Source organism: Cherax quadricarinatus, chromosome 97 (assembly GCF_038502225.1).
Source record: "Cherax quadricarinatus isolate ZL_2023a chromosome 97, ASM3850222v1, whole genome shotgun sequence".
Lineage (NCBI taxonomy): Eukaryota > Metazoa > Arthropoda > Malacostraca > Decapoda > Parastacidae > Cherax > Cherax quadricarinatus.
Window position 1 is genome coordinate 1,360,948 of NC_091388.1, and position 14,233 is coordinate 1,375,180.

Genomic DNA, 14,233 nt, shown 5'->3' on the forward strand with positions numbered 1-14,233 from the left:
GGGCAAGTACCTTACACTTATCCACATTAAACTTCATCTGCCATTTCTCAGACCAAGACATTAATTTGTTCAAATCGTCCTGGAGTTCATTGATATCCTCCTCAGAGTGAATTATACGGCCTATCTTTGTATCATCAGCAAACTTACTCATGTCACTAGTAATCCCTTCATCAAGGTCATTAATGTAAATTATGAACAAGAGAGGGCCTAAAACTGATCCTTGTGGAACGCCACTAGTGACTAATCCCCATTCAGATTTCACTCCATTAATGGTAACTCTCTGCTTTCTATTGGTAAGCCATGCCTCAATCCATGCTAGAACTTTACCTCCTATACCATGAGCTGCCACTTTTCTTAAGAGTCTCTTGTGAGGTACTCTGTCGAAGGCTTTACTAAAATCCAAATAAACAATATCATATTCCTTATCACTGTCAACTGCCTCAAATGTTCTATTGAAGAACGTCAGTAAGTTTGTCAGGCAGGAACGACCTCTCGTGAATCCATGCTGAGATTCATTTATCAAGTTATGCTCTTCAAGGTGACTTCTGATAATGTCAGCTATAATTGATTCTAATAACTTGCCCACTATAGATGTCAGGCTTATTGGACGGTAATTTGAAGGAGTGGACTTATCCCCTGATTTGAATATAGGAACCACATTAGCCATCTTCCACATCTCTGGCACAACACTGGTAAGGATGGACGCATTGAATACACTCGTTAATGGCTGACTAAGCTCCATCTTGCATTCCTTAAGTACCCTTGAAAACAACTCATCGGGTCCCGGGGACTTATTTTGTTTCAGTTTGTCTATCTGTTTAATAACCATGTCCCTCGTGACAGTAATATTAGTTAACTTAAATTCATCAGGAACTAAATAATTGTTAATTACTGGAATCTCATTTACATCTTCCTGTGTAAAAACTGACAAAAAATAGTCATTAAATAAGGAACACATTTCCAGTTCATTATCCGTCAGCTGTCCATTCCCAGATTTCAGAGGTCCTACTTTTTCCTTCACCTTCGTCCTATACACTTGAAAGAACCCCTTTGGATTAGTCTTTGATTCATTAGCGACTCTAATTTCATAGTCACGTTTAGCCTTTCTAATCGCTTTTTTTACTTCTCTTTTAAGCTGAACATATTGGTCAGTAAGGTTAACCTCTCCTCTTCTGATGCGCCTATAAATTCCCCTTTTCTCCAGGTCTCCTCCTGTTTTTGTCTGGTCTGATCTGATGTGGTCTGGTATGGTTCGGTCTGGTCTGCTGCTGTTCTGATGTGGCCTGGACTGCTCTGGTCTGGTGTGGCGTGGTTTGGTCTGGGACCACGTCACTGCCGACTCCTCCACACCCAAAGGAATGGTACTTACGGGATCGTTGAAATCTCCAGCCTCTCTCTCTCTCTCTCTCTTTCTCTCTCTCTCTCTCTCTCTCTCTCTCTCTCTCTCTCTCTCTCTCTCTCTCTCTCTCTCTCTCTCTCTCTCTCTCTCTCTCTCTCTCTCTCTCTCACTGTTTAACGGGACTGTTGTGGGTGTTACCTTTCCTCACTCACACCTACCACACACCTACTTCCGCCCACACTAACGGTAAGGATGCAGATTGGGCCAGGAGCTGAGTCTCGACCCCAACAAAACCAAGAGGTTCATACAAGTAGGCGAAGAAACAAACACACACACACACACACACACACACACACACACACACACACACACACAATACGCAGTTTTAAGAAGTGTAATAATGCTCATGGAACAGGGAGAGAGTGACCTAGTATCGATCAGTGAAGATATGGAGCCAGGAGCTATGACTCGACCGCTACAACTACAATCAGGTGAGAATTGAGTACACACACACACACACACACACACACACACACACACACACACACACACACACTCACACACACACAGGACAATAAGAACCAAAAAAAATATCCATGGGTAAGGAGGGAGGCCCAACGACAGTACGAGAATGACAGCATCGAAAGCCAAATCTGACCCAGAAGTTGTTGTACAGCCACATCAGGAGGAAGCCAACAGTTAAGGACCAGGTAATCAGTCTGAGGAAGGAAGGTGGGAAGATCACAAGAAGTGACCGAGAAGTATGTGAGGAGCTCAACATGAGATTTAAGGAAGTATTCACAGTGGAGACAGGAAGGACTCTGGAAAGCTGGAATGGTGGGGTGCACCAAGTGCTGGATGCAGTACACACAACCGAGGAGGTGAAGACGCTCCATACCTCAAAGGCGATGGGGCCGGATAACATCTCTCCATGGGTCCTGAGAGAGGGAGCAGAGGCGCTGTGTGTACCACTAACAACAATCTTCACGTTTATCATGGGTCCTGAGAGAGGGAGCAGAGGTGCTGTGTGTACCACTAACAACAATCTTCACGTTTATCATGGGTCCTGAGAGAGGGAGCAGAGGTGCTGTGTGTACCACTAACAACAATCTCCACATCTATCATGGGTCCTGAGAGAGGGAGCAGAGGTGCTGCGTGTACCACTAACAACAATCTTCTACACATCTGTCGAAACAGGACAACTCCCTGAGGTATGGAAGACAGCAAATGTAGCCCCAATTTTAAAAAAGGGAGACACACACGAAACATTAAACTACAGACCAGTGTCACTGACGTGACAAGGAAGGCACTACAATGGATCAGGGAATACCTGTCAGGAGGACATCAGCGAGTCATGGTACGTGGCGAGGTGTCAGAGTGGGCGCCTGTGACGAGCAGGGTCCCACAGTGACCAGTCCTAGGACCAGTGTTGTTTTTAGTATATGTGAATGACATGACGGAAGGAATAGACTCCGAAGTGTCCCTGTTTGCAGATGAGAACAATTCAATCGGACAAGGACCAGGCAGAACTGCAAAGGAATCTGGACAGGCTGCAGGCCTGGTCCAGAAAGTGGCTCCTTGAGTTTAACCCCACCAAGTGCAAAGTCATGAAGTATGGGGAAGGGCAAAGAACACCGCAGACAGAGCACAGTCTGGGGGGCCAGAGGCTACAAACCTCACTCAAGGAAAAGAATCTTGGGGTGAGTATAACACCAGGCACATCTCCTGAAGCGCACATCAACCAAATAACTGCTGCAGCATATGGGCGCCTGGCAAACCTCAGAGCAACATTCCGACATCTTAATAAGGAATCGTTCAGGACCCTGTACACCGTGTACGTTAGGCCCATATTGGAGTATGCGGCACCAGTTTGGAACCCACACCTAGCCAAGCACGAAAGGAAATTAGAGAAAGTGCAAAGGTTTTCAAGAAGACTAGTCCCGGAGCTAAGGAGTATGTCCTACGAGGAGAGGTTAAAGGAAATCGACCTGACGACACTGGAGGACAGGAGAGCTAGGAGGAATATGATAACATATAAAATATTAAGAAGAACTGACAAGGTGGACAGAGACAGGATGTTCCAGAGATGGGACACAGCAACAAGGTGTCACAGTTGGAAGTTGAAGACTCAGATGAGTCACAGGGATGTTAGGAAGTATTTCTTTAGTCACAGAGTTATCAGGAAGTGGAATCTGTGAAGTCATGTAGTGGAGGCAGTTCCATATATAAGAACATAACATAAGGAAGGAACACTGCAACAGCCATACTGGCCCATGAGATGCAGGTGCAAGTCACCCCCGGTGTAGATCAATGACGCATCTAATCAGGTCACATTCACTTAAGAAAGGGGCACGGCATCAGACCCACTAGCACAAGCTAGTCAGGTCCAACTCACACCCACTCATGTATTTATCCAACCTATTTTTAAAACTTCACACAGTCTTAGCTTCTATGACGGTACTCGGGAGTTTGTTCCACTCATCCACAACTCTATTACATAAGAACATAAGAACATAAGAACGAAGGAACACTGCAGAAGGCCTACTGGCCCATGCGAGGCAGGTCCAAGTCTCCTACCGGCTTAAGCCAATGCACCCAACCTAGTCAGGTCAGGTCACATTGACTTAAGGGAGGAACACGGCAACCGACCTGTTAGCACAAGCTATCAGGTCTAACTCACACCCACCCACATCTACTCATGTATTTATCCAACCTATTTTTAAAGCTACACAACGTTCTGGCCTCTATAACGGTACTTGGGAGTTTGTTCCACTCATCCACAACTCTATTACCAAACCAGTACTTTCCTATATCCTTCCTGAATCTGAATTTTTCCAACTTAAAATCATTGCTGCGAGTTCTGTCTAGGCTAGATATTTTCAGCACACTATTTACATCCCCTTTATTTATTCCTGTCTTCCATTTATACACCTCAATCATATCCCCCCTAATTCTACGTCTTTCTAGAGAGTGTAGATTCAGGGCCTCAGTCTATCCTCATAGGGAAGATTTCTGATACATGGGATCATCTTTGTCATCCTCCTTTGTACATTTTCCAGAGAATTTATATCCATTCTGTAATACGGTGACCAAAACTGTGCAGCATAATCTAAATGAGGCCTAACCAAGGATGTATAGAGTTGAAGAACAACCTGAGGACTCCTATTATTTATGCTTCTTGATATGAAGCCAAGGATTCTATTAGCTTTATTGCGAACACTTATGCACTGTTGTCTTGGTTTCAGATTACTGCTAACCAGAACTCCTAAATCTTTTTCGCAATCCGTAATATTAAGATCTACATTATTTAGTTTATATGTGGCATGGTTATTGTCCTGTCCAACATTTAGAACTTTGCATTTGTCTATATTAAACTGCATCTGCCACTTCTCCGACCACTGCATCAGTCTATTCAAATCCTGGAGTGCTCTAGTGTCCTCGTTAGAATGAATAGGACTGCCTATGTTGGTGTCATCAGCAAATTTGCTTATGCCGCTATTTATTCCCTCATCTATGTCGTTAATGTAGATTGTGAACAACAACGGGCCCAACACTGACCCCTGAGGAACACCGCTTGTGACGTGCCCCCATTCTGATTTCTCCCCATTTATGCAAACACTCTGCTGCCTATTTGTCAGCCATGCCTCTACCCAGGAAAAAATTTCTCCTATTCCGTGTGCCTTAAGTTTCCTCAATAGCCTCTGGTGTGGAACTCTATCGAAAGCCTTACTGAAGTCCATATACACAATATCATATTCATTACCATGATCTACCTCCTCAAACACCTTAGTGAAAAAAGTTAGTAAATTCGTAAGACAGGAACTACCCTTTGTAAAACCATGCTGAGATTCATTAATCAATCTGTGCCTGTCAAAATGGCTACGAATTGCTTCGGCAATTGATTCCATAAATTTTCCCACTATGGAGGTAAGGCTTATTGGTCCATAGTTCGAAGATAAGGACCTGTCACCTGCCTTGTAAATAGGCATCACATTTGCCATTTTCCACTTATCTGGCACTATGCCAGTTTGTAGTGATATGTTGAAAAGATTAGCCAAAGGTTTGCTAAGTTCCTCTTTACATTACTTTAAAACCCTTGCAAATAGCTCATCAGGGCCTGGGAATTTGTTAGGTTTCAATTTCTCTGTTTGAGGACCATGTCACTAGGTACCCTAATCGTGCATGGTTTGTTATCGTCCTGTTGTACATAATTTATTATTTCTGGAATTTCGCTAGTATCTTCCTGTGTAAAAACTGACAGGAAGTAGTTAATGAGAATTACACACACACACACACACACACACACACACACACACACACACACACACACACACACACACACACACACACACACACACACACACACACACTCGCGCTTCAGTGTGTCTCAGACAGTTACTCACGTCTATGGTCAAGGTGACAAAGTGATCAAGGTGAAGGTGTCGGGTGATCAAGGTGAAGGTGACTAGGTGATCAAGGTGAAGGTGACTAGGTGATCAAGGTGAAGGTGACTAGGTGATCAACGTGAGGATGTCAGGGTGATCAAGGTGAAGGTGACTACATGATCACACACACAGCCAGGAGCCGTGATTCGACCCCAGCAATCACAATTAGGCGAGTACACACATCTTACACACGTTGCCCCGTTCACCTAGCAGTAATTATGTACCTGGGTGTTAGGTGACTGTTGTGGGTCGCGTCCTGGGGAGAGAGAGAGAGAGAGAGAGAGAGAGAGAGAGAGAGAGAGAGAGAGAGAGAGAGAGTGAATTAAAGATACCTAAGAACTGGTCCCTCACAGAGGTCAGGGACCGTATAACGACCTAGCCTTGCGGTCTCTAACCTAACCCGTGACCTGACCCCCTTACCTACCCCCCTCTCGTCCAGGGAGGGGGGTCTTTCATGGTAGGAGGGGGTACGGGGTCAAATCCCAGTAGGGGGAGGGAGGGGGTCCCAAGACTTACCTTATAAAAATCTGATCACAACACCTGGCCTAATTTTGTTGCAAATTTTTAGGGATTTTTAGCTTTTTCGTAGAAATTTAAGTACAAAATTGTGGTACTTTGTAGGAATACATAAAGACTTGTAGTGGGACCTGTTGTAGTGGTACAGTCTTACTGGCAGTACAGTGCTCCCTGGATACAGTGATTTATGTGGTCCCAGACTACGGTGTATCGTGTAGGCAGCTACTGTAGCTACAGTGATCCCTGGTTACTGTACAGTGATCCCTGGTTACTGTACAGTGATCCCTGGTTACTGTAGTTACAGTGATGCCTGGTTACTGTAGCTAGAGTGATACCTGGTTACTGTAGTTACAGTGATCCCTGGTTACTGTAGTTACAGTGATCCCTGGTTACTGTAGTTACAGTGATCCCTAGTTACTGTAGTTACAGTGATCCCTGGTTACTGTAGTTACAGTGATCCCTGGTTACTGCAGCTACAGTGATCCCTGGTTACTGTAGTTACAGTGATCCCTGGTTACTGCAGCTACAGTGATCCCTGGTTACTGCAGCTACAGTGATCCCTGGTTACTGTAGCTAGAGTGATACCTGGTTACTGCAGCTACAGTGATCCCTGGTTACTGTAGTTACAGTGATCCCTGGTTACTGTAGCTACAGTGATCCCTGGTTACTGTAGCTACAGTGATCCCTGGTTACTGCAGCTACAGTGATCCCTGGTTACTGTAGTTACAGTGATCCCTGGTTACTGTAGCTACAGTGATCCCTGGTTACTGCAGCTACAGTGATCCCTGGTTACTGTAGTTACAGTGATCCCTGGTTACTGCAGCTACAGTGATCCCTGGTTACTGTAGTTACAGTGATCCCTGGTTACTGTAGCTACAGTGATCCCTGGTTACTGCAGCTACAGTGATCCCTGGTTACTGTAGTTACAGTGATCCCTGGTTACTGCAGCTACAGTGATCCCTGGTTACTGCAGCTACAGTGATCCCTGGTTACTGCAGCTACAGTGATCCCTGGTTACTGTAGTTACAGTGATCCCTGGTTACTGCAGCTACAGTGATCCCTGGTTACTGTAGCTACAGTGATCCCTGGTTACTGCAGCTACAGTGATCCCTGGTTACTGCAGCTACAGTGATCCCTGGTTACTGTAGTTACAGTGATCCCTGGTTACTGCAGCTACAGTGATCCCTGGTTACTGTAGTTACAGTGATCCCTGGTTACTGCAGCTACAGTGATCCCTGGTTACTGTAGCTACAGTGATCCCTGGTTACTGCAGCTACAGTGATCCCTGGTTACTGCAGCTACAGTGATCCCTGGTTACTGTAGCTACAGTGATCCCTGGTTACTGTAGCTACAGTGATCCCTGGTTACTGCAGCTACAGTGATCCCTGGTTACTGTAGCTACAGTGATCCCTGGTTACTGCAGCTACAGTGATCCCTGGTTACTGCAGCTACAGTGATCCCTGGTTACTGTAGTTACAGTGATCCCTGGTTACTGCAGCTACAGTGATCCCTGGTTACTGCAGCTACAGTGATCCCTGGTTACTGTAGCTACAGTGATCCCTGGTTACTGCAGCTACAGTGATCCCTGGTTACTGCAGCTACAGTGATCCCTGGTTACTGTAGCTACAGTGATCTCTGGTTACTGCAGCTACAGTGATCCCTGGTTACTGCAGCTACAGTGATCCCTGGTTACTGTAGCTACAGTGATCCCTGGTTACTGCAGCTACAGTGATCCCTGGTTACTGCAGCTACAGTGATCCCTGGTTACTGTAGTTACAGTGATCCCTGGTTACTGTAGCTACAGTGATCCCTGGTTACTGTAGCTACAGTGATCCCTGGTTACTGTAGTTACAGTGATCCCTGGTTACTGTAGTTACAGTGATCCCTGGTTACTGTAGCTACAGTGATCCCTGGTTACTGCAGCTACAGTGATCCCTGGTTACTGCAGCTACAGTGATCCCTGGTTACTGTAGCTACAGTGATCTCTGGTTACTGCAGCTACAGTGATCCCTGGTTACTGCAGCTACAGTGATCCCTGGTTACTGTAGCTACAGTGATCCCTGGTTACTGTAGTTACAGTGATCCCTGGTTACTGTAGTTACAGTGATCCCTGGTTACTGTAGCTACAGTGATCCCTGGTTACTGCAGCTACAGTGATCCCTGGTTACTGCAGCTACAGTGATCCCTGGTTACTGTAGTTACAGTGATCCCTGGTTACTGTAGTTACAGTGATCCCTGGTTACTGCAGCTACAGTGATCACATTGACCTTCACATTCTTGTCTGCTGGGCTGTCACTGTAATCTGTCTGCTGACTGTGTGTGTGTGTGTGTGTGTGTGTGTGTGTGTGTGTGTGTGTGTGTGTGTGTGTGTGTGTGTGTGTGTGTGTGTGTGTGTGTGTGTGTGTGTGTGTGTGTGTGTGTGTGTGTGCCGACTGTGTATGTGTCTGCTGACCATATGAGTCTGCTGACCATATGAGTCTGCTGACCATATGAGTCTGCTGATTGTGTGTAACTGCTGACTGTAACTACTGTGTGTAACTGCTGACTGTGTGCAACTTCTGACTGTAACTGTGTGTAACTATTGACTGTGTGTAACTACTGACTGTGTGTAACTGCTGACTGTAACTACTGTGTGTAACTATTGACTGTGTGTAACTGCTGACTGTAACTACTGTGTGTAACTATTGACTGTGTGTAACTGCTGACTGTAACTACTGTGTGTAACTATTGACTGTGTGTAACTATTGACTGTGTGTAACTGCTGACTGTAACTACTGTGTGTAACTATTGACTGTGTGTAACTACTGACTGTGTGTAACTGCTGACTGTAACTACTGTGTGTAACTATTGACTGTGTGTAACTGCTGACTGTGTGTAACTATTGACTGTGTGTAACTACTGACTGTGTGTAACTGCTGACTGTAACTACTGTGTGTAACTATTGACTGTGTGTAACTGCTGACTGTAACTGTGTGTAACTATTGACTGTGTGTAACTGCTGACTGTGTGTAACTATTGACTGTGTGTAACTACTGACTGTGTGTAACTGCTGACTGTAACTACTGTGTGTAACTATTGACTGTGTGTAACTGCTGACTGTAACTACTGTGTGTAACTATTGACTGTGTGTAACTGCTGACTGTAACTACTGTGTGTAACTATTGACTGTGTGTAACTGCTGACTGTAACTACTGTGTGTAACTATTGACTGTGTGTAACTGCTGACTGTGTGTAACTATTGACTGTGTGTAACTACTGACTGTGTGTAACTGCTGACTGTAACTACTGTGTGTAACTATTGACTGTGTGTAACTGCTGACTGTAACTGTGTGTAACTATTGACTGTGTGTAACTGCTGACTGTGTGTAACTATTGACTGTGTGTAACTACTGACTGTGTGTAACTGCTGACTGTAACTACTGTGTGTAACTATTGACTGTGTGTAACTGCTGACTGTAACTACTGTGTGTAACTGCTGACTGTAACTACTGTGTGTAACTATTGACTGTGTGTAACTGCTGACTGTGTGTAACTATTGACTGTGTGTAACTACTGACTGTGTGTAACTGCTGACTGTAACTACTGTGTGTAACTATTGACTGTGTGTAACTGCTGACTGTAACTACTGTGTGTAACTATTGACTGTGTGTAACTACTGACTGTGTGTAACTGCTGACTAACTACTGTGTGTAACTATTGACTGTGTGTAACTACTGACTGTAACTACTGTGTGCAACTGCTGACTGTGTGCAACTGCTGACTGTGTGTAACTACTGACTGTGTGTAACTGCTGTCTACTATCATGGTATCAACTGTATGTACTACCATAGTATCAATTGATTGTATCTACTGACTGTATCTACTATCATGGTATCAACTGACTGTATCCATCATGGTATCTAATATCATGGTATCAACTGACTGTATCTACTGACTGTATCTACTATCATGGTATCTACTGTCTCTACTATCATTGTATCTACTGACTGTATTTATCATGGTATCTATTGACTGTCTCTACTATCATGGTATCTATTGACTGTCTCTACTATCATGGTATCTATTAATTGTCTCTACTATCATGGTATCTACTGACTGTATTTATCATGGTAACAACTATCATGGTATCCATTGACTCCATCTACTATAATGGTATCTACTATCATGTATTAACTATAATGGTATCTACTATCATTGTATCAGCTGACTGCATCTACTATCATGGTATCTACTGACTGCATTATCATGGTATCTACTATGGTATCAACTGACTGCATTTACTATCATGGTATCAACTGACTGTGTCTACTATCATGGTATCAACTGACTGTGTCTACTATCATGGTATCAACTGACTGTGTCTACTATCATGGTATCAACTGACTGTGTCTACTACCATTGTATCAGCTGACTGCATCTACTATCATGGTATCTACTGACTGCATTATCATGGTATCTACTATGGTATCAACTGACTGCATTTACTATCATGGTATCAACTGACTGTGTCTACTATCATGGTATCTACTGACTGTATCTACTATCATGGTATCTACTGGCTGTATCTACTATCATGGTATCTACTGGCTGTATCTACTATCATGGTATCTACTGACTGTATCTACTATCATGGTATCTACTGGCTGTATCTACTATCATGGTATCTACTGACTGTATCTACTATCATGGTATCTACTGACTGTATCTACTATCATGGTATCTACTGACTGTATCTACTATCATGGTATCAACTGACTGTATTATCATGGTATCTACTGACTGCATTTACTCTCATGGTATCTACTGACTATCTACTATCATGGTATCTACCGACTGTATCTACTATCATGGTATCTGCTGACTGTATCTACTATCATGGTATCTACTGACTGTACCTAGTATCACGGTATCTACTGACTGTACCTAGTATCACGGTATCTACTGACTGTACCTAGTATCACGGTATCTACTGACTGTACCTAGTATCACGGTACCTACTGACTGTACCTAGTATCACGGTATCTACTGACTGTACCTATCATATTTACTGACTGTACCTACTATGTCTATCGGGGTAGATAGTTATATATACTTACTTAACAGGTTGATGTGAGTAGACTCCTGGAAGTAGAATATCCATAAGAGAAGAATCCTGGTGGCACTGTAAAGCACTGTTAGGCACGTTTAGGCACTGCTAGACACTGTAAAGCACTGTTAGGCACTGTTAAGCACTGTGAGGCACTGTTAAGCACTGCTAGGAACTGTTAGGCACTGCTAGGCACTGTTAGGCACTGTAACCTCAAGGGTAAACAAAAAATCACTGCTTTTTTCACTGTAGATAAAGGTAGATGGAGGAAGCTGGTAGACGACAAGGCAGCAGTGTCCTGGTAGATGAGACGGCAGCAGTTTCCTGTTAGATGAGACGGCAGCAGTGTCCTGGAAGGTAAGAATACAGCAGTGTCCTGGTAGATGAGACGGCAGCAGTGTCCTGGAAGGTAAGAATACAGCAGTGTCCTGGTAGATGAGACGGAAGCAGTGTCCTGGAACGTAAGAATCCTGCAGTGTCCTGGTAGATGAGACGGTAGCAGTGTCCTGGAAGGTAAGAATCCAGCAGTGTCCTGGTAGATGAGACGGCAGCAGTGATGCTTGCAGTGCTAGGGGGAAGGCAGCAGTGTACACCTGTGAACAGTGACGAGGTCTGCAGTGTACTGAGCTGTTGACTGTTCCATGGACCGTTCCCCCCCTACCCCTACCCCCTGGTTCCGTGTACCTGCAGGCCCACCCCTTTCCTAGCCCACTCCACCCCACCATCCCTCTCACCACTCCCCATCCCGTCCCTCTCTCACTCTCACACCTGTTGTGAAGATGATATGGTGGGTGGGGGTGGGTTGTAGTGGGTTGTAGGAGTTTGAGGTGGGTTGTGGAGGGTTGTGGTGGGTGGGGGTGGGTTATTGTGGGTGGGGGTGGGTTGTGGAGGGTTGTGGTGGGTGGGGGTGGGTTGTTGTGGGTTGTTGTGGGTGGGGGTGTGTTGTGGAGGGTTGTGGTGGGTGGGGGTGTGTTGTGGAGGGTTGTGGTGGGTGGGGGTGGGTTATTGTGGGTGGGGGTGGGTTGTGGAGGGTTGTGGTGGGTGGGGGTGGGTTGTTGTGGGTTGTTGTGGGTGGGGGTGTGTTGTGGAGGGTTGTGGTGGGTGGGGGTGTGTTGTGGAGGGTTGTGGTGGGTGGGGGTGTGTTGTGGAGGGTTGTGGTGGGTGGGGGTGTGTTGTGGAGGGTTGTGGTGGGTGGGGGTGTGTTGTGGAGGGTTGTGGTGGGTGGGGGTGTGTTGTGGAGGGTTGTGGTGGGTGGGGGTGTGTTGTGGAGGGTTGTGGTGGGTGGGGGTGTGTTGTGGAGGGTTGTGGTGGGTGGGGGGTGTTGTGGAGGGTTGTGGTGGGTGGGGGTGTGTTGTGGAGGGTTGTGGTGGGTGGGGGTGTGTTGTGGAGGGTTGTGGTGGGTGGGGGTGTGTTGTGGAGGGTTGTGGTGGGTGGGGGTGTGTTGTGGAGGGTTGTGGTGGGTGGGGGGGATTGTGGAGGGTTGTGGTGGGTGGGGGTGTGTTGTGGATGGTTGTGGTGGGTGGGGGTGTGTTGTGGAGGGTTATGGTGGGTGGGGGGGTGTTGTGGAGGGTTGTGGTGGGTGGGGGGGTGTTGTGGAGGGTTGTGGTGGGTGGGGGTGTGTTGTGGAGGGTTGTGGTGGGTGGGGGTGTGTTGTGGAGGGTTGTGGTGGGTGGGGGTGGGTGGTGGAGGGTTGTGGTGGGTGGGGGTGTGTTGTGGAGGGTTGTGGTGGGTGGGGGTGTGTTGTGGAGGGTTGTGGTGGGTGGGGGTGTGTTGTGGAGGGTTGTGGTGGGTGGGGGTGTGTTGTGGAGGGTTGTGGTGGGTGGGGGTGTGTTGTGGAGGGTTGTGGTGGGTGTGGGTGTGTTGTGGAGGGTTGGGGTGGGTGGGGGTGTGTTGTGGAGGGTTTTGGTGGGTGGGGGTGTGTTGTGGAGGGTTGTGGTGGGGGGGGGGTATTGTGGAGGGTTGTGGTGGGTGGGGGTGTGTTGTGGATGGTTGTGGTGGGTGGGGGTGTGTTGTGGAGGGTTGTGGTGGGTGGGGGGGTGTTGTGGAGGGTTGTGGTGGGTGGGGGGGTGTTGTGGAGGGTTGTGGTGGGTGGGGGTGGGTTGTGGAGGGTTGTGGGTGGGGGTGGGTTGTGGAGGGTTGTGGTGGGTGGGGGTGTGTTGTGGAGGGTTATGGTGGGTGGGGGTGTGTTGTGGAGGGTTGTGGTGGGTGGGGGTGTGTTGTGGAGGGTTGTGGTGGGTGGGGGTGTGTTGTGGAGGGTTGTGGTGCGTGGGGGTGGGTTGTAGGAGTTTCAGATGGGTTGTGGTGGGTTGTGAGTGGGGTTGTGGTGGGTTGTGTGGGTTTTAGGTTGTGATGGGTGTATATTACAAACACAGGTTATAGTCTGATGGGCGTGTTGCATCTGATTGCAAATCATCAACAATCAGACAGCGCAGGACAATCACGAACCATCAGATATAAGTGTTGTAATTTATATATTTTTTATAATATAAATTATATACATTCTGTATGTACACTGTATTTGTCAGGGTCACTGTAACTACAGTGACGTCCACCAGAGGTGGGGACGTCTGTCACTGCTACAACAGTGACGTACATCAGAGGTGGGGACGTCTGTCACTGTTACAACAGTGACGTCCACCAGAGGTGGGGACGTCTGTCACTGTTACAACAGTGACGTCCACCAGAGGTGGGGACGTCTGTCACTGTTACAACAGTGACGTCCACCAGAGGTGGGGACGTCTGTCACTGTTACAACAGTGACGTCCACCAGAGGTGGGGACGTCTGTCACTGTAACTACAGTGACGTCCACCAGAGGTGGGGACGTCTGTCACTGTTACAACAGTGAC

At 46.6% G+C, this 14,233-nt stretch overlaps 1 protein-coding gene across 4 annotated transcripts in view; it reads right to left on the bottom strand.

The window, feature by feature from the left end:
• LOC128704971 (PR domain zinc finger protein 1-like) overlaps window positions 1-12,004 on the bottom strand; it is a 114,284-nt gene extending 102,280 nt beyond the window's left edge. For all 4 annotated transcript variants that reach the window (XR_011394742.1, XM_070105113.1, XM_070105114.1 and 1 more), the window contains exon 1: window positions 11,397-12,004. The gene's annotated coding sequence lies outside the window, so the exon portion shown is untranslated. The remainder of the gene's footprint in view (window positions 1-11,396) is intronic.
• Between the last annotated feature and the right edge of the window lie 2,229 nt (window positions 12,005-14,233).